We start from the raw sequence: 16,210 nt of genomic DNA, 5'->3' as shown, positions 1-16,210 counted from the left end.
TAACTCTTCTATTGAAGTTGGGGATTTAAAGAGGCTTAATTTTGATTTATAAAATAGGGATAGATAAATAGGGACCGCTTACCAGCGGGAAGGTAAACGGCGTTCCGTGTGCTGCGCTGGCTCGCCAGATGCAGCTTGTCACGCTGGCCACGTGACCCGGAAGTGTCTCCGGACAGCGCTGGCCCCCGGCCTCTTGAGTGAGATGGGCGCACAACCCCAGTCTATCAAGACTGGCCCGTACGGGCAGGGGTACCTTTACCTTTTACCTTTAATTTTGATTTAAAGGGGTTGTTGCTTATTACTATGGTATTTTTATATTGTGAACCACCCTGTGATCCTTGGATGAAGGGTTGTTTGGAATTTAAGAAATAATAATGTCAATAAAGCTGAAAGCTGTGTATTAATAGTATTAGCTGGTTCTCTTCTGCGTGACCCATCAGTTTGTCCTGTTGTGAGAAATGCTGGAAACATTTCCAGCAAACTCACTTCAGGTCACAGTGAGGACAGCCCTTATCTGAACCTTTACATGTAAATCCCGTAAAAATCAGATGAGGTCATTCTGCAACTGTCCAACAAACAACTGTTTTATTAGGAAACTCATAACAGCATCTACCAGTGTGTGGGTTGTCCTGAAGTAATACCTAGCCAGTATCTGTTACTTGACAAAAAGAGTGTTGATGGCCAGAGGAGATGACTCATCTTCATAATGGATAATGGGGAAGAGCCAAGATGTCTCTGTGTGAAAAGATCGACAGTCAGACAGACAACCTGTTTACTGAGCATCCTGATCTGTTTGCAGGGAGGTTGTGAACTATTTATTGAACATTCATTCCTGTTTGTTTGTGGGAAGGTTAGACATTATCCCACCTTAATAACTGCAAAAGTATAAACTTTTGGGGAAAGTGGGTTTCTTGTCCAAGACCTCCAAATCCACTTTAATTATGCAAGTTGAATTTGCTGATATGCGATGGAGCCCTTCCCATGAATACAAGCAAAGAGCTGAGTTTGGACATTTCAGGGTACTGACTCTCCCTTGATGTGGGAACAGTAGACTTTTTGTATCTTTCGGATCACTAAGCTGTGTTCCAACCTATGCTCAAACTGTAGTTGTAAATAAATGCAAATATTACACAAAGCACCAATGTTTCCAATCAAAAATCAAACCCAGGTTGCTTTGGAACTTCTCGCTACTCAGAGAAGTGAGTTGTCATAGCAGTATTTTCCTCCTAAATGCCTGGCTTTCAGATATCATCATCATCATCATCATCATTTTATTATTTATACCCCGCTCATCTGACTGAGTTGCCCCAGCCAGAAATGCTTCATCACTTTTGCATGAGAAGCATCACACATCAGTTTCCACTGTCTTAATTTTACAAAAATGGTTTAAACAAACAAACAAACAAACAAATCTAGGGACATCAACTGATTAAAACATTTTGAATCTGCTGCCTTTTAATTAGTTATTAATCAAATTTAGATAACTTTACATATTGTCAGAACAGTAATATAGGGGGTATATATTCAGTATTTTTGAAATACTGAAGAAGAGTGGAATACATTTTGAACATTAAATTTTAAGTTACCACCACTTGTTAATGGAATATCATCTTTAATATTTGTCTCTATACAGTGGACGCTTGGGTTGCGAACGTGATCTGTGCAGGATGCACGTTCGCAACCCGCAGCGGTGCGTCTGCGCACGGACAGGTTGCGATTCGGTGCTTCTACGCATGCCCAAAGCGCAATTTAGCGCTTCTGAGCATGCGCGACCGCTGAAACCCGGAAGTAACCCGTTCTGGTACTTCCGGGTTTCGGTGGGTGCATAACCTGAAAAAACGCAATCTGAAGCGGCTGTAACACAAGGTATGACTGTAATTCCATATTACAATAATATACCAGAATTATTGTAGAGCCTAAATAAATAAGCAACCTCTCTGATTTAATATCTCCCTCTGTAATTAAAATGGGTCTTTCTTTCTTTTTGCTGCCCATAAGCAGTCATTTTGTGGTGGCACCCATGACATTTAGATTGGGATAAGAGTACTGGCACCTGATATTCTTTTAACAAAAAAAACCTACTATCAACTACAATAAATATTATTTTTTGTAGCTATGTGAAAACAAATGGTTTTAAAAACGTAATCCGAGGTGCTGCTACTATTTGAATCTACCTAGCAATGAGTTTCAAGCTCTGAGTTAGATTGCAGGTGCAAAAGGAATGTATTTTTATTATGTACCTTCCAGAGCTGTTATGTAAACCATTTAAACAAAGACTGGACTGCCTCCAACTTCTGTTGAATATGATAATAAGGAAAGTTGTTACTGGAGAACTGAATGAAACAAAATAGGGCAGCACAATTACTACAGATGTAAAATCATGATAGCGTTCCTGTTTTGTAAAAAATTACAGACAGGTGCTGACATGTCACACAGGCAAGTGACTGACAGATCATACGATCCATAAAAACTGCCAGTTCACTCACATGGTTTGTATTCTTAACCTCCTAAATCTAGCTTTTAAAGAGCCATATGCAGCAAATAGATGTAAGTGAAGAAACAGCTTCCAGTTTGTGGCATTCAGACATGTTGAAGATTAACTAGCAATAATTGTTGATGCTCATAACATGTGACGGACAGAAAAGCAGTCACAAAATGGGCAATGGTGGCTGCCTGTGTTGTTGTTTGCCTGAATGTTGTCCCTGGAGGCAAAGCAACCACAAATTATGAGCCTTATTGTACTAGGCAGTATACCAACACCGTCAAAGTAAACATGAGAGGAAAATGGCAAAAAAGAAGGTGACCTGCTCAAGGTTATGCAGCAATCCTCAGCAGAGTCAGGTGCTATTTTGTTAAGACAGATCCACACCGCAAATTTGAAGCCTGTGCAATGTACATTTAAATCATAATCATAATCATAATTTATAATTTATAGCCCGCCCATCTGGCTGGGTCCCCCCAGCCACTCTGGGCAGCTTCCAACAAAACACTAAAATACAATAACCTATTAAACATTAAAAGCTTCCCTAAACAGGGCTGCCTTCAGATGTCTTCTAAAAGTTTGGTAGTTGTTGTTCTCTTTGACATCTGGTGGGAAGGCGTTCCACAGGGCGGGCGCCACTACTGAGAAGGCCCTCTGCCTGATTCCCTGTAACTTGGCTTCTCGCAGCGAGGGAACCCCCAGAAGGCCCTCAGCGCTGGACCTCAGCATCCGGGCAGAACAATGGAGGTGGAGACGCTCCTTCAGGTATACTGGACCGAGGCCGTTTAGGGCTTTAAAGGTCATCACCAACACTTTGAATTGTGCTCGGAAACGTGCACATGACTTCCCCCAAAGAACGTTGGGAACTATAGTTTCCCTGTCCCAGAATTACAGCTCAAACTACAGTTCCCAATGTTCCAAATTTCAGGATATATTACTATTTTCATTTATTTTTTGCTGATCTGCCTGCTTTTTGTCAGTTGTGGGAAGAACTAGCAAATAGCATTTTAAATTGCCCTGCTTAAACTGAAGCCAAGATAAAGTGTCCTGTTTATGCACTTTGACAAATAAAAGCATATCAAAGACAAAATGTTTGAATCTTCCAATTGTAAACTCCCAATTGTAACACATAGATGACCATGCCTGCATGTTTAAACACCCATGTTCACACATCAGGAACTCCCGGCCCAATTTGAGCTCCCAGGCACACACACAGGTGTTTAAAGATACCGATTTGTTTGTTCAGTTTCTTACATTTCTATCCCACCTTTCCTCCATGAAGCTCAAAGTGGAGTACATAATTCTCTTTCCCTGTTTTATTCTCGCAACCATCTTCTGAGGTAGGTTAGGCTGAGAGTGAGTGACTAGCCCAAAATCACCCAGTGAGCTTTGCAGCTGAGTCAGGATTTGAACCCTGCTCTCTCAGGTCCTGTGTGGTTTGCTGTGGGCGAACGGTGATGCAGCATCAAAATACTGTATCTGCAGCAGTTGTGTGGCGTCAGCAGTTGTGTGTAGACAGAGTAGTATGTTTGTTTTAAAACACCACCTAATACAAGCAGAGATATTTTTGCAACCCTTGTTTCCTTTGACCAGCAGATGTCTCTGTTGATCTATCTGAGACCTTGCCAAAAAACCTTTCCATAAATTACATGTGTAGACACTGAAGATTGGATGGAAAGTCTTGTTGGACCATGTGTGTAATAAAGGGGAGCCACATCGGGGTGAAGGCATCCTGTTTTATTTGTCCCCATTTTTGGTTTGTTGGTTAGCTTTTCTAGTAAGGCTGTTTCCTATGCAGTTTGGTACCAGTGGTCCATGGTTCACATCTGACAGTTCCCTCCATGTTCTCGCTATGATGCTCCTGGCTGCTGAGAGTAAGTTGGGTTATAAGCGCTTTGTGGTGTGAGTGTGTGCTATTGTCTTGGAAAATATTCAGTAGAGCTACTTCTGGGGTGTCTTCTAATACCTGTTTCGTTATGTTGCATATTTCTAATAGGACTGATGTCCAAAAAGGTTGCAACCCAAGATAATCTGTAATAAAAACAATTGATTTTTTTTTTTTAAAAAATTGGATAGAAAGTTGATGGCTGTGTTACTTCATTGGGGCAGCCCCGTTAACAAAACATATTGGCCTTTCTGGGAGAAGGAAATTAACATCTAGTCACAAAACGAATAGAATTAAAAACACTTCAGCGTATTAGAATACGGCAAGTGCTATACCAGAGGTGGCCAACATTGGGCTCTCCAGATGGCCCCATGATAGCCAGAGCTGATGAGATTTGTAGTCCAACATCTGCGTGCCAAAAGTTTAGCTACCCCTGAGGTAATGCAATGAAAGTGAGATGTATTTATTTCCCACATCTGCACCCCAGCCTTTCTCCAAGGGTGAGATCGTTTCATAGATAATCTATGAAAAGTAGGTTAGGTTGGCTTGTTTAAAGCCAGCCATTGACTTCTTTGGTTAAGTAGAACCTACAGGTTCCCAACTTGTTCTCTTGGTTCTGTATATTCAAGGAGCTTGCTTTCTACTAAGTACAGAGCCCAGCTATCCCTTGGCGTATGGGAACAAGAGATTACCTATGGATGAGCCTGCCTGGAAAGAAGCACTTCTGAATTAATGCAGCTCTTCTTAAACGAGTCCTCTTGGATCCCTATCACCACCAGTTTACAGTAGAGTAGAATCAGGCCTATTGTTTTCATATTGTTGCCAGAAGGAAAAAAGGATGTGTACCAGGAAATGTCAGGGGTTGTCTGAATAACACTGTTTAAACTTTAAAGCGAGAGGGCTGGTGGAGATCCTATGTCTGCACATCTGGCCGTAGTCTCTCTCCATATCTCTTTCCAAACGACTCTTCTTGCTCTTTGAAAGAGAAGTGTTCTGAAGAGGGGAGGGGAGGGAGATGTAAGGAGTCCATTTAGAACCCAGCTGTGAACTCTATTAATTCCCATGGTTACTGGTTCGGTAAAGGCTATTTATATATCTGTATCTAGAATAAATATGCCGTGCACAGAAAGGGTCTGAAAATGAAATTTTGGAGGGGAAGGAAAGCAAGACCTTGTTTTTCACTCAGGAAATGATACAAGTGTTGCATTTCACACCTTAGGAATAGGCATTTTCTATACACTCTCCACATCTATGCTGGAAGATTTCATGTTTAAAACTAGTGTGATGGCAATTGTGGGCGAGGGATTGATTTTAGGTGCAAAAGCTGGTGCTTCAGGAAGTAGGGAGGTCTGGAAAAAACCAAAACAACCCCAACCAACGACGTTTATTCTCTTCTTTCATGCCTTTTCATGGCTATTTCCCCTTAGTCTGATGTTGCCTAACTCGAAAGGGCTTCTTTACTACTTGATCATAACCAATCATGGAACATGCAGGCTCTCAGATTTTGCTGTATGACAGTGCCACTGGGGTTAAAAACAACAACACACAATTGTTCTCACCCTGACAGCAGGAGTGAGGAAGAAGGAATGTGCCCATATCTCCAGGCAATGCTGTATTGGATATTTCACTGCAATAATTTGTCAGGATCCAGCTCTGGTCATAACATTTTATTTAAGTTTAGTTGAGTCAGAATGTGAATATAGAAATGCACATTTTTCTGATGCGGTGCAGTGTAGATGGGCCACACTCTGATTCAGATGGGCATCCGAATAGGGATACAGTCCATTTGCACGACATTATTTTCTGTGGTACAGTCATGCACACTCCCAACTACCCCAGCTAATAGTAAACAACATGCAACAGGGGCAGAAGAGTGTCGTGTCTCAGCAGTTCCCTTTGCTTCTTGAGACCCACCTCTTTATACAGTTTTACACCTTTTTACAAAAGTGTGCAAACATTCCCAAAACCGGGAGGGTAGGGGCTTTGCCTTTTCATTGTAAATGAAATGATCTCCCCAATTCAGCTCTGCTAAATTATCTAAAACTCCAGTTTACTACTTTGAAAACCTGTATGTGCACCAGCACTGCAAACAGAATTCATATCCAGTGGAATTGCTTCAAGGCCAAATAAGCTTTTCATAGGGTTTGGAAATGAGGCTTGTGTGATAGCAATGAGGGCGTTTTGCAACTTTCTGATAATGAAACACTTTTTCAGCTTGATCCATAGCCTATCTATCTATCTATCTATCTATCTATCTATCTATCTAGTCTTGATTTTAAAACAGATTTAGCTGTATTAAATGCCCTGGTACTTGGAAAAGAACTTGCATTGCAAGTAGGTTTGGATTGCATAGATAAGAGTGAAGTTTTAAGGAGATAAATACTGCACAGATGTCAAGTTCCTCTGGAAAGATCATGGAATTTAGTTACCTGACCCACAATCTGTGCAAGGTTTCCTTTTTAACAGCCTCTTTCCAACACCCATTAAAAGCAAACTTCTTTGCACTTAATGTAGCTTTGTGAAAAGCCAATCCCTTGAGATTTGTACCCCCAGGTTACATCAGTTTCACAATAAATTCTCATGCAATTTTTAACTTGTAACATTTTAAACTTGTTCATAAATAACCTGAAGTTAGGGTAAACTGTCAAAGTAGACAACACTGAGATATGTGGACTAAGGGTCTAACGGTCTTAGATTCACTGCTTCGTATGTTCACATTTACATATACATGACCAAGCACTAAGGACTGTTTTTCTTATACAGTGGTATCTTGGTTTAAGAGCATCTCGGAAGCCGAACATTTCAGTTTTCAAACGCTGAAAACCCAGAAGTAATTGCTTCCATTTTCGAACGCGCCTCAGAAGTAGAACGGCTTCTGCTGTGGTTTTTTCCAATTTTCTCCACTAACTTTGCAGCCAGCCCTTTGCGCCTCGGTTGTCAAACGTTTCGGAAGTCGAACGGTCTTCCGGAATGGATTATGCTCAACAATCGAGGTACCACTGTATTTCCACACCATGCTTTATCTTTTGAATCCACTCTCTCTTATCAGAATGCAAAGACCGGCAGCCTGTTGCGGTACCTCAGATAAAGTGAAGGAACAACTAGTCTAGTTCTGAATTTTAGTTTATTCGTCGCCTATTCTTCAGCTGACCATTTCGCACTGGTTTTCCTTCCATTTCATATTGGGCCTTGTATTCTAAAAAGCTGGAGTCCTGTACGGATTGAAGGACATACAGAATAATACAGCATGTACAACAGAGGTAATTCGACTTTCAAACAGATATACCCAATACAAAGTTCCTGCATCTTCCCTGCCCTGGTTATCTTCCACTGACTCCACTTGGGTGATTCTGAGATGACCAATAAACATTTTGAAACCATGAGCTCACCATTGAAACAAACCTCTTCTTGCAAACAGGCAAATATATTTTTGTGGAATGGATAGGATTGCCAGCTGGCCAGAATTTTACTGGTCTGGTTTGTATAACCGGTCTTGTCTAGCAGTTTAAAAAGTGTTGAGTCAGTGAACTTTGGAGCCAGATTGAAGGCTTGTTGTAATTTCTATATTACAGTAAAAGCAACAGAGTCATGTGATAAGACTGAAGATTGTATCCAACTAAGTTCCACTCAGTCATGTCCATTAATTTCAATGGGTCTACTCTGAGTATGACTAGTTAGATACAACTCTTATCAAATTTATTGTTAGAGTTGGCACCTTGCACTTGGCAGAATCTACCATCATAACACACCAGTCTGCTGAATCCTTCACCCCCCCCTGGCCTCTCACCTGGAAGGCTAGTCTTTTTGAAATGAAAAGTTGGCAACTCTGAGACTAAAAGAGATTTCTTGTGAGCATTTATAATCTTTAAGGCAGGCACCTCCAAACTTGGTCCTCCAGATGTTTTGGGACTACAACTCCAATCATCCCTGACCACTGGTCCTGTTAGCTAGGGATGATGGGAGTTGTAGTCCCAAAACATCTGGAGGGCCGAGTTTGCCTATGCCTGTGTTAAGGGGAAGGGTGAAAGAGGATTCTGACGTAATGTCTGCACCCATTATGCTCCAAAAAGCACACACAGGTACAAACAAAGTATTAGATGGAAACTGTTTTATATCTTTTACGTTCAGCTTGTTTGGAGATTGCTGCAAGCGAGTCTAAAATGTGCAAAAGCACTGAGGGCATAGGCTAGGGTCAACACAGAATAAAACATGTTCTTAGGCATGCTTAACTGTGTGACCTGGTTTGAAGTTTTGGACACAACACTAAACGATAGTTTAGCATTATGTGCACACAGAAGAGCTCGTTTCCAATTTTCTTAGCTAACTGCAATTCATTGTTTCATCTAAACAGGAGAACTGGGGCTAGTTTTAGCTATGCTTTTATCGAAACAAGCCAGGGTCAGAAACAATGATTTGCTCTTGGGTTTGTTAGGACAAACCATAGTTTGTCCTGTTTAGCATAAGGCGGCAACCTGAGGTTAGCAGAAAACAAAAGTGGATTCTTCCAATCTCCTTGTGGCTATGCCAGAGGATAGTAGGGTAAAGTGCACAAGCCTACCTGCTCCATGCCTTGCTGGTGCCTCTCACCCTGAAATCTTACCAAAGGGTGGAATGGGATGGGTGGCGGCGGCAGCAGCAGCAGATGGCAAAGGGAGACTGGTGGCAGCACAGAAAGCAGCGCAGCTCCAGCTGCCTAAAACTCCCTCAGCCCAGTGCTATAGAGAGGTGCTGAATGAGGCTGTTACAGCCGCCACAATTTCCGTCCTTATCCCCAATGCCTCTGCACCCCACCACCCTCATAAGTATCTCATATATTCACGTCCCGTCCCCCCACGGTGCTACCCATGTGGTGATATTAACCAATTTGTGGCTACTCCTGTTTTTCCTTCCGCTTCTTCTGCCTCATCCAGATGGGAAAACAGCACAGCCAGCTGCTTTCGGGCCTGCAAATATAAATTCCCACAGTTCATTTCTACATATATAAGGACATCATCTAGAACAAAGATTTCTTAAGTGTCAAGAATGTAGCTCCAAAGGGGAAACCAACTAAATTAGGGCAGCATAAAGGCAAGAGATCGATAGCCAACAAGTACAATAAGGAAAGATGAAAAGAACCCAGTCCTGAATTGAGAATATTCCTCCATGGACCTCTCAACAAGGTCCTGCAGAACATTTTTGCTTCCTTTACCTATCTGGCTTGGTGACAGCAGCAGTGTTGGGGAAGGAGATCTGGTGGCCTAAGATACTTATTTTTTTTAATATTCATATCCTGCCCTTCCTCTTGAGTCTTAGCACAACCTTTGTGGTTCTTCCTCAATGGCTATCTCCATTTTATCTCCGCAACCAACCCGTGAGGTAGGTTAGGTTGAGAGGGGATGACTGATGGTCCGAGTGAGCTTCATAGCATAGTGGGGATCTGAATGTGGATCTCTCCACTCCTAGTCCGACTCTCTAACCGCTACACCATGCCGGCTCTCCCTGTATAATAGCATTGTGTGAGGATCCCATCTGGAAGAACACAAATGGCAAATGCCTAGTATCCATTTAAGTGGACCCACACTATTCTAAAGGCAGGTGGAATGTGAGTCAGCATTGTGCGGTAGATAGTGTTGGACTTGGACAAAGCAGAGCCGGGTTCAAATCTCTGCTTAGTCATGAGGTTCACTGGCTAACCAGGGGGTGAATCACTATCTCTCAGCCTAACCTACCTCACAGGTTAGGAACAAATGAGGAAACCCCCAATCACACTGCCCTGACCTCCTCAAGGGGGAGATGTGTTACAAATGTGGTAATGAATAGTAGTAATACATGTGCTGGATGAGAATTTCAAAGACTGAATAGCAGCACTGACCTACAAGCACACAAGCCCATCCCTCTCTCAGGCTAAGGCTATAGAGTAATGGTTACAATCCAGCACCTATTGAAATTGTTAGAAATAAATAAATCCCACTGATTTGATTGACAGATGCTCAGAGGAAGGATCGTGTAGCTCAGAGGTAAAGCACCGGTAATGCACCACTGTTTTGGGAACCCGTCATATGACAGAGCCATATTCCTGCAAACGAATTACCGAGTTTTCTCACATTATTCAACTGTTGGCTTCACTGACTCATCTTAACAAACAGAAGCAAGAAGTCAAGTGAGACTGCAATTCTAGGCACACTTAAAAGCAGAACAATCCATAACTTGTTTGGGGTTGTTTTTTAATAAAAAAGAAAGAAAGTACCGCTAAGCAAAGACAGCCCTATATATTTTACTGCCTGAGGCAGAGCAGCAAATAGCATTCCATGCCCCCCCAATCAATTCAAAGTGTTTACCCAAGTTATTTTGACACCTGAAGCAGAAAATCTTATTGGAACATAGGAAGCTGCCTTAAACCAAGTCAGGCCATTGGTTTATCTACCCCAGCATTGCCAACACTGACTGGCAGCATCCCTCTAGGGTTTTCAGGCAGAGGACATTCCCAGACCTCCTTCGGGATGCTGGGGATTGAACCTGGAACTTTGTGCATGCAAAGTGCATGCTTTGCCCCTGAGCTACACAGACCTTCTCCTGAGCACCTGCCATCCTCCCTGGCAGTAAAATCAGGTAAGCCAGCTATCTAATGCAAGGGTCAGCCTGCAGCCCTTTGAAGACAACTCTGAACAACCACAGGCAACACGCAGCTAATAATGTTCTAACAAAATATTTGGAACATGTATTATTTGAAGACAAAGCAGTGTACATAGGCCATAGCAGTTAGCATATGGGACCTGCTCCTCCTAGTGGTCAAAGTATCTAGCAATCCGTGTTATCAGGAACGGATGGATAGCGGGGAAGACTGGGATGGGAAAATATCAAATCATTTACCAGGTTGCTGCTATTCCAAATATAATTTTTGAAATGTTTATAACCAGCCACTAAGAGGAATTCTGCACAAGCCCAATCAGTAAGCCCATTTAATAGCGTCTGATTTATTCTCCCAGATAGTCCAACAACAACCATAGAAACCACCTGGGTGTGGAATCTAGATGCATGTTAAAAACGTTGTGAAAAATGCTTTTTAAAAAAAATCGTTTTGAAAAATGCTTTGAATTTGCTGTAGCTCACGGTCGCCATACCTAGTGTCACAATTGTATATTGCACTTTACAACAATGGTTGGCCATTGTGAGAACAAGATACTGGACTAGATGGGCCTTTGGTCTGATCCTGGAGAACTCTTCTTATGTATGTAGAATCATAGAGTTGTAGAGTTGGAAGGGGACCCCCAAAGGTCATCAAGCCCAACCCCCTGCAGTGCAGAATGTCCCAGCATTCTGTGCCCACAATGCCTATGCAAAGCCCACAAGAGGGCATGAACACTCTCCCTCTGATGATATCTAGCAACTGCTGTATGCTACTTTCTGAATAGTAACATCATGTAGTAACACCTTTACAACACCATACATTTAAGGCATATTTAAAGCACATGACTTTCCTCAAAGCATCCCTGGAACTGTACCTCGGGTTGAATATGCTTCATGTTGAGTGCGTTCAAGTTGCGCTCCGTGGCAACCCAGAAGTAACGGAGCGTGTTACTTCCGGTTTTCGCTGCTCGCGCATGCGCATACGCTCAAACTGACATCACGCGCATGCGCAGAAGCGATGAAAAGTGATGCGCGCATGTGCAGACGTGCTGCCGCTAGTTACGTTTGCTTCTGGATGTGAACGGGGCTCCGGAACGGATCCCGTTCGCATCCCGAGGTACCACTGTAATTGCCCTCTCAAAGAACTACATTTCCCAGCAACCCTGAACAAATTACAGCTCCCAGGATTCTTTGAGAGAAGCTGTGTGCTTTACATGTACATCGAGCATGCTTTAGATGCCTGGTATAGATCTGCCCACTGTTGTTGTTGATTGGGAACCACAAGTAGCATGACACATTTTCCTGCATATGAACAAATGTAAACACCTTTTTTTGCCAACTGGGAAAGATAGCATGCAAAAAAAAATGTCCAGAGAGCAAAACCTACAGCTGTTAGCCTAAGCCTGCTTTACTGGGAAGTAAGCAGCAATGAAATTAGTGTGGCAAAAAGAGCCAGGCAAACATATTTAGGATCTAGGAATGAAATGACTTCCACTATTCTGGACCCCCACAGCCACATTTTTGTAAAACTAAGCATTTTTAAGCTGGCCTTTCCCACCAGTGTCTTGCACAACAAGTAAAAATACCGCCATACAGCGTTTCAGGAGATTCCTCTTCCTTTTCATGCTGCTTCTCCTCTGTCAAGATTTCTTCAGTTTTCTGAGTCAGAGAAATTTTAAGAAATAGTGAATTCTTTGTTAATGCTATAACCAACCTAATAATCTATAACAGTGAAAACAAGCAGAGTTCTTTTCTGGGAAACTTTTTGCTAAAAAAAAAAACTTGCTCCAGGGTCATGCACAGTTCAAAACATGTGACTTCAGTGAAATTATTCCTTAAAAAGAAAAGAAAAAAGCTTCATTGCATTGCTAGTTTTGGACAAATGGTGTATTTAATTCAGGCCTCTCTTTGTATGTCATGGAAAAGCGCTTTCAATCCTGGCTAGGCAACGCTGAAACAATTTCTTTCTACTTGCAAGGCTTGATTGTTTATGATATGTGAACCTGAGGCAATTCAACTAGACTTTTAGATTTAAGGTTCTTTTTGCCAAACATGCTATTGTAATTCTGATAAGTTTAATTCCTGCCCTCCCCACCCCCATTGGTAAAGTTTTATATTGCTGACATTTTAAAATTATCTTCAAATTTTGTATTGTAAGCCGCCTTAAGGGTCTGACAGAAAGGCAGGTAATAGTGTTCGTATTTACCGTAAGTGCAACAAGGCATTTACCCCAAGCCTGCAAGAAAGATTGGTTATACAACCTAATCAGGATGAATGTGCTTATTGATACAGACAGATGAGTGCCTCTCCATCCATCCAAGACTGCTGTCAGCTAATCCTAAACTGAAGTTAGGTTTATGCTGTATACAGTGAAATGTGGAGTCATCACGTTTTGTATAAAGTGTGATGCCGTGTTTTCTACCTTCTCCCACAAAAAACACACACACAAAAATTCACAGTACCCACAGTGACATGAATTTTGTTGCATACTTTCAGGTATGTGTGAACATACAAATCTGACTTGAAAGATGCCTGGAGGATTTGCATATAAATGTGAGGCGCAAGTCTTTGACAAATCAAGAGCTCATGAACCTAGTGCCGCAATGCCATTAGGTGATTAGTACTGTGTCAAAAGGGGACGCGGGTGGCGCTGTGGGTAAAAGCCTCAGCGCCTAGGGCTTGCCGATCGAAATGTCGGCGGTTCGAATCCCCGCGGCGGGGTGCGCTCCTGTTGCTCGGTCCCAGCGCCTGCCAACCTAGCAGTTCGAAAGCACCCCCAGGTGCAAGTAGATAAATAGGGACCGCTTACTGGCGGGAAGGTAAACGGCGTTTCCGTGTGCTGCGCTGGCTCGCCAGAGCAGACCCGGAAGTGTCTCCGGACAGCGCTGGCCCCTGGCCTCTTAAGTGAGATGGGCGCACAACCCCAGAGTCTGTCAAGACTGGCCCGTACGGGCAGGGGTACCTTTACCTTTTTTACTGTGTCAAAAGTCACCAGACAACACAGTATCTTAATAAGATAGCTGTTGTCTTGCTGGATCAGACCCAATGGTGCCTAGCATTCAGTTTCCAAGATGGGGAGCATACAGGTCTGAGGGTCACTTAGGCTTTTTGTCATATTTCTGAACAATATTATGTCCAAAGTAGCTCTATAAGGTAACAATGCAGCGTGAAAAAATACTTCCTTTCTCACACTCATTGGATGACATACTCTCCAACATTTCTCTGATGAAAATAGGGATGTCCTATTCAATAATAATAATAATAATAATAATAATAATAATAATTACTATTATTTTATTATTTATACCCACTCATCTGGGCACGCTGGGCAGCTTCCAACACATATAAAAACATAACTAAACATTAAACATTAAAATAACTTCCCTGTACAGGGCTGCCTTCAGATGTCTTCTTATGGTTGTATAGTTACATATCTCCTTGGCCCCAGGGTTACATAGCTCCAACATTTCTCTGATGAAAATGGGGACATGCTAAGGAAAAGCAGGACTTTTTGGGATCAAATCAGAAACCAGGACGGCTTCTGTAAATCCAGGACTGTCTCCGGAAAATAGGGACACTTGGAGGGTTTGGGATGAATGCTTTGGCAGCCGTTTCCAGACCAGCGAATTCAGCTGCAAAGCAGAAGCTGGAATATTGGAGAACGTTCCAGCACCTTCTGCATCTGCCACCAGAGCCCAAAGCTGTGAGAGACATCAGAAGCAGGCGAGGAAGTCCTGCTCTGTGAACGACTAATACCGGGCTGCTTCAGGCAGTCATTTCCAGGCCAGAAGTGCTGCAGAGCGGACTGGAGGACTGGAGCAACTGCTGTCCAGTGAGGAAACCTTGGCCTGTGAGGGACTAACAGTAGTCATTTTGAAGACACTTAGGGGACTGAGGGGAGGCTTCTGACACCTTTGTTGCACTAGCTCCTTCTGCATCTTTTACCACTGCCAGAAGGCAAGCTCAGCAACAGCTGGGTGAGGAAGTCCTGATCTGTCATCCAGCTGCTTTGGCAGCCATTTCTGGGCCAGAGGAAGCTTGTATGCTCTTTTTGTGATCATACACTTAGTTTACTATATTTTAAATATATTGGAAGCCCCTCAAAAATCTCAGTTAGTAGGCAGGGTGTAAGGCAGTCTGAATAAATAAAAAATATATTTTAAAAATTCCTTCACATTCTTTGCACCATTAGTAATTTCATGACTATCACATTCTCTTACTTTCAGGTTGCCTGAACTAAAAAAAATTTCCCCACTTCTTAACAATTTCTTCCTAATAATCAACACCACTGATCACCTTTCAATCAACAAACTTAAGATGCTGCAGAGAGAGCCCACTCAGCTCCTGGTGAATTACTGCTCTTTATAAATGCCAAGGGAGTTTGAATTCAGCTAATGACTTCCCACGATCTGCGTTACTAAAAATAAATGATATCTAAAATGGGAAGCATTCTGGTCATACGGCACGCTACAGAACATAAGTGAATGATGCCTCTAATGTTGCATTTGGGGCTGAGGACAGGATATTTTATATCATCAGTCCCCAGAAGCCTTCGTCAATTATCACAGCCTTTAAGAAAAACAACTTGTTTTCATTTTGTGGTTTTTTTGTCACCAACCTTCAACATCTGTTGTCGAGTAGAAAGGCAGGATACAAATATTTTCAATAAATGAAATTTAACATAGCGGGAAGAAGAATCCATGGTTGTCTGCATGCAGGGCTTTTCCCCCCGGCCGGAACTCAGTTCTGGCACCTCTCGGGTGGGTGTCATTGCCATTATAAGAGAACAAGGGAGGCGTTCATAGTGAGCTCCTACAATTCTTTTTCTAGAAAAATAGCATTGCCTGCATGTATCCATTCATCACACTTGCATCTTTCCTTCACGAAAATATAGCAAGTCAAAAGTATGTTCACACAACCTATGCTTACCTCTTCGACTCTATCTCTCAAATCAATCTCCACAAATGACAAGTCTTTCTGCAAGAGGAACATAAAACAAGAGAGAACCAAGTTGTAAGATACCTTTAAGATGAAACTACACACACACATATGGGTGTAATGAAAACGTCACAGGTGCTCTTCCTAGGGAAAAAACATATGGCGGGCTTATGTTACATGGCTTGCATGTAAAGTGAGTTAGGTCCTTAGAAGAGGACTAGGGAAGTTCTTAAGGCTTTTATCACATGTGTTTGTGTTAAGTCAGTGTCATCATCTGTTAACATTGGGTATTTGAGGTC

At 42.3% G+C, this 16,210-nt stretch overlaps 2 long non-coding RNA genes across 2 annotated transcripts in view; one reads left to right on the top strand and one right to left on the bottom strand.

The window, feature by feature from the left end:
- LOC114596443 (uncharacterized) overlaps nucleotides 1-16,210 on the top strand; it is a 68,356-nt gene that overhangs the window by 27,593 nt on the left and 24,553 nt on the right. The gene's annotated exons all lie outside the window — the stretch shown is intronic.
- Nucleotides 6,617-16,029, bottom strand: LOC114596492 (uncharacterized). The gene is made up of 4 exons (XR_013392668.1): nucleotides 15,903-16,029; nucleotides 12,568-12,632; nucleotides 9,228-9,310; nucleotides 6,617-7,579 (listed from the first exon to the last, which is right to left on the bottom strand). It is a non-coding gene; the product is annotated as an uncharacterized LOC114596492 (long non-coding RNA).

The sequence above is a fragment of the Podarcis muralis genome, chromosome 4 (assembly GCF_964188315.1).
Source record: "Podarcis muralis chromosome 4, rPodMur119.hap1.1, whole genome shotgun sequence".
Lineage (NCBI taxonomy): Eukaryota > Metazoa > Chordata > Lepidosauria > Squamata > Lacertidae > Podarcis > Podarcis muralis.
The sequence above is the reverse complement of the archived record's forward strand: the minus strand, read 5'-3'. Positions and strand labels throughout refer to the sequence as shown.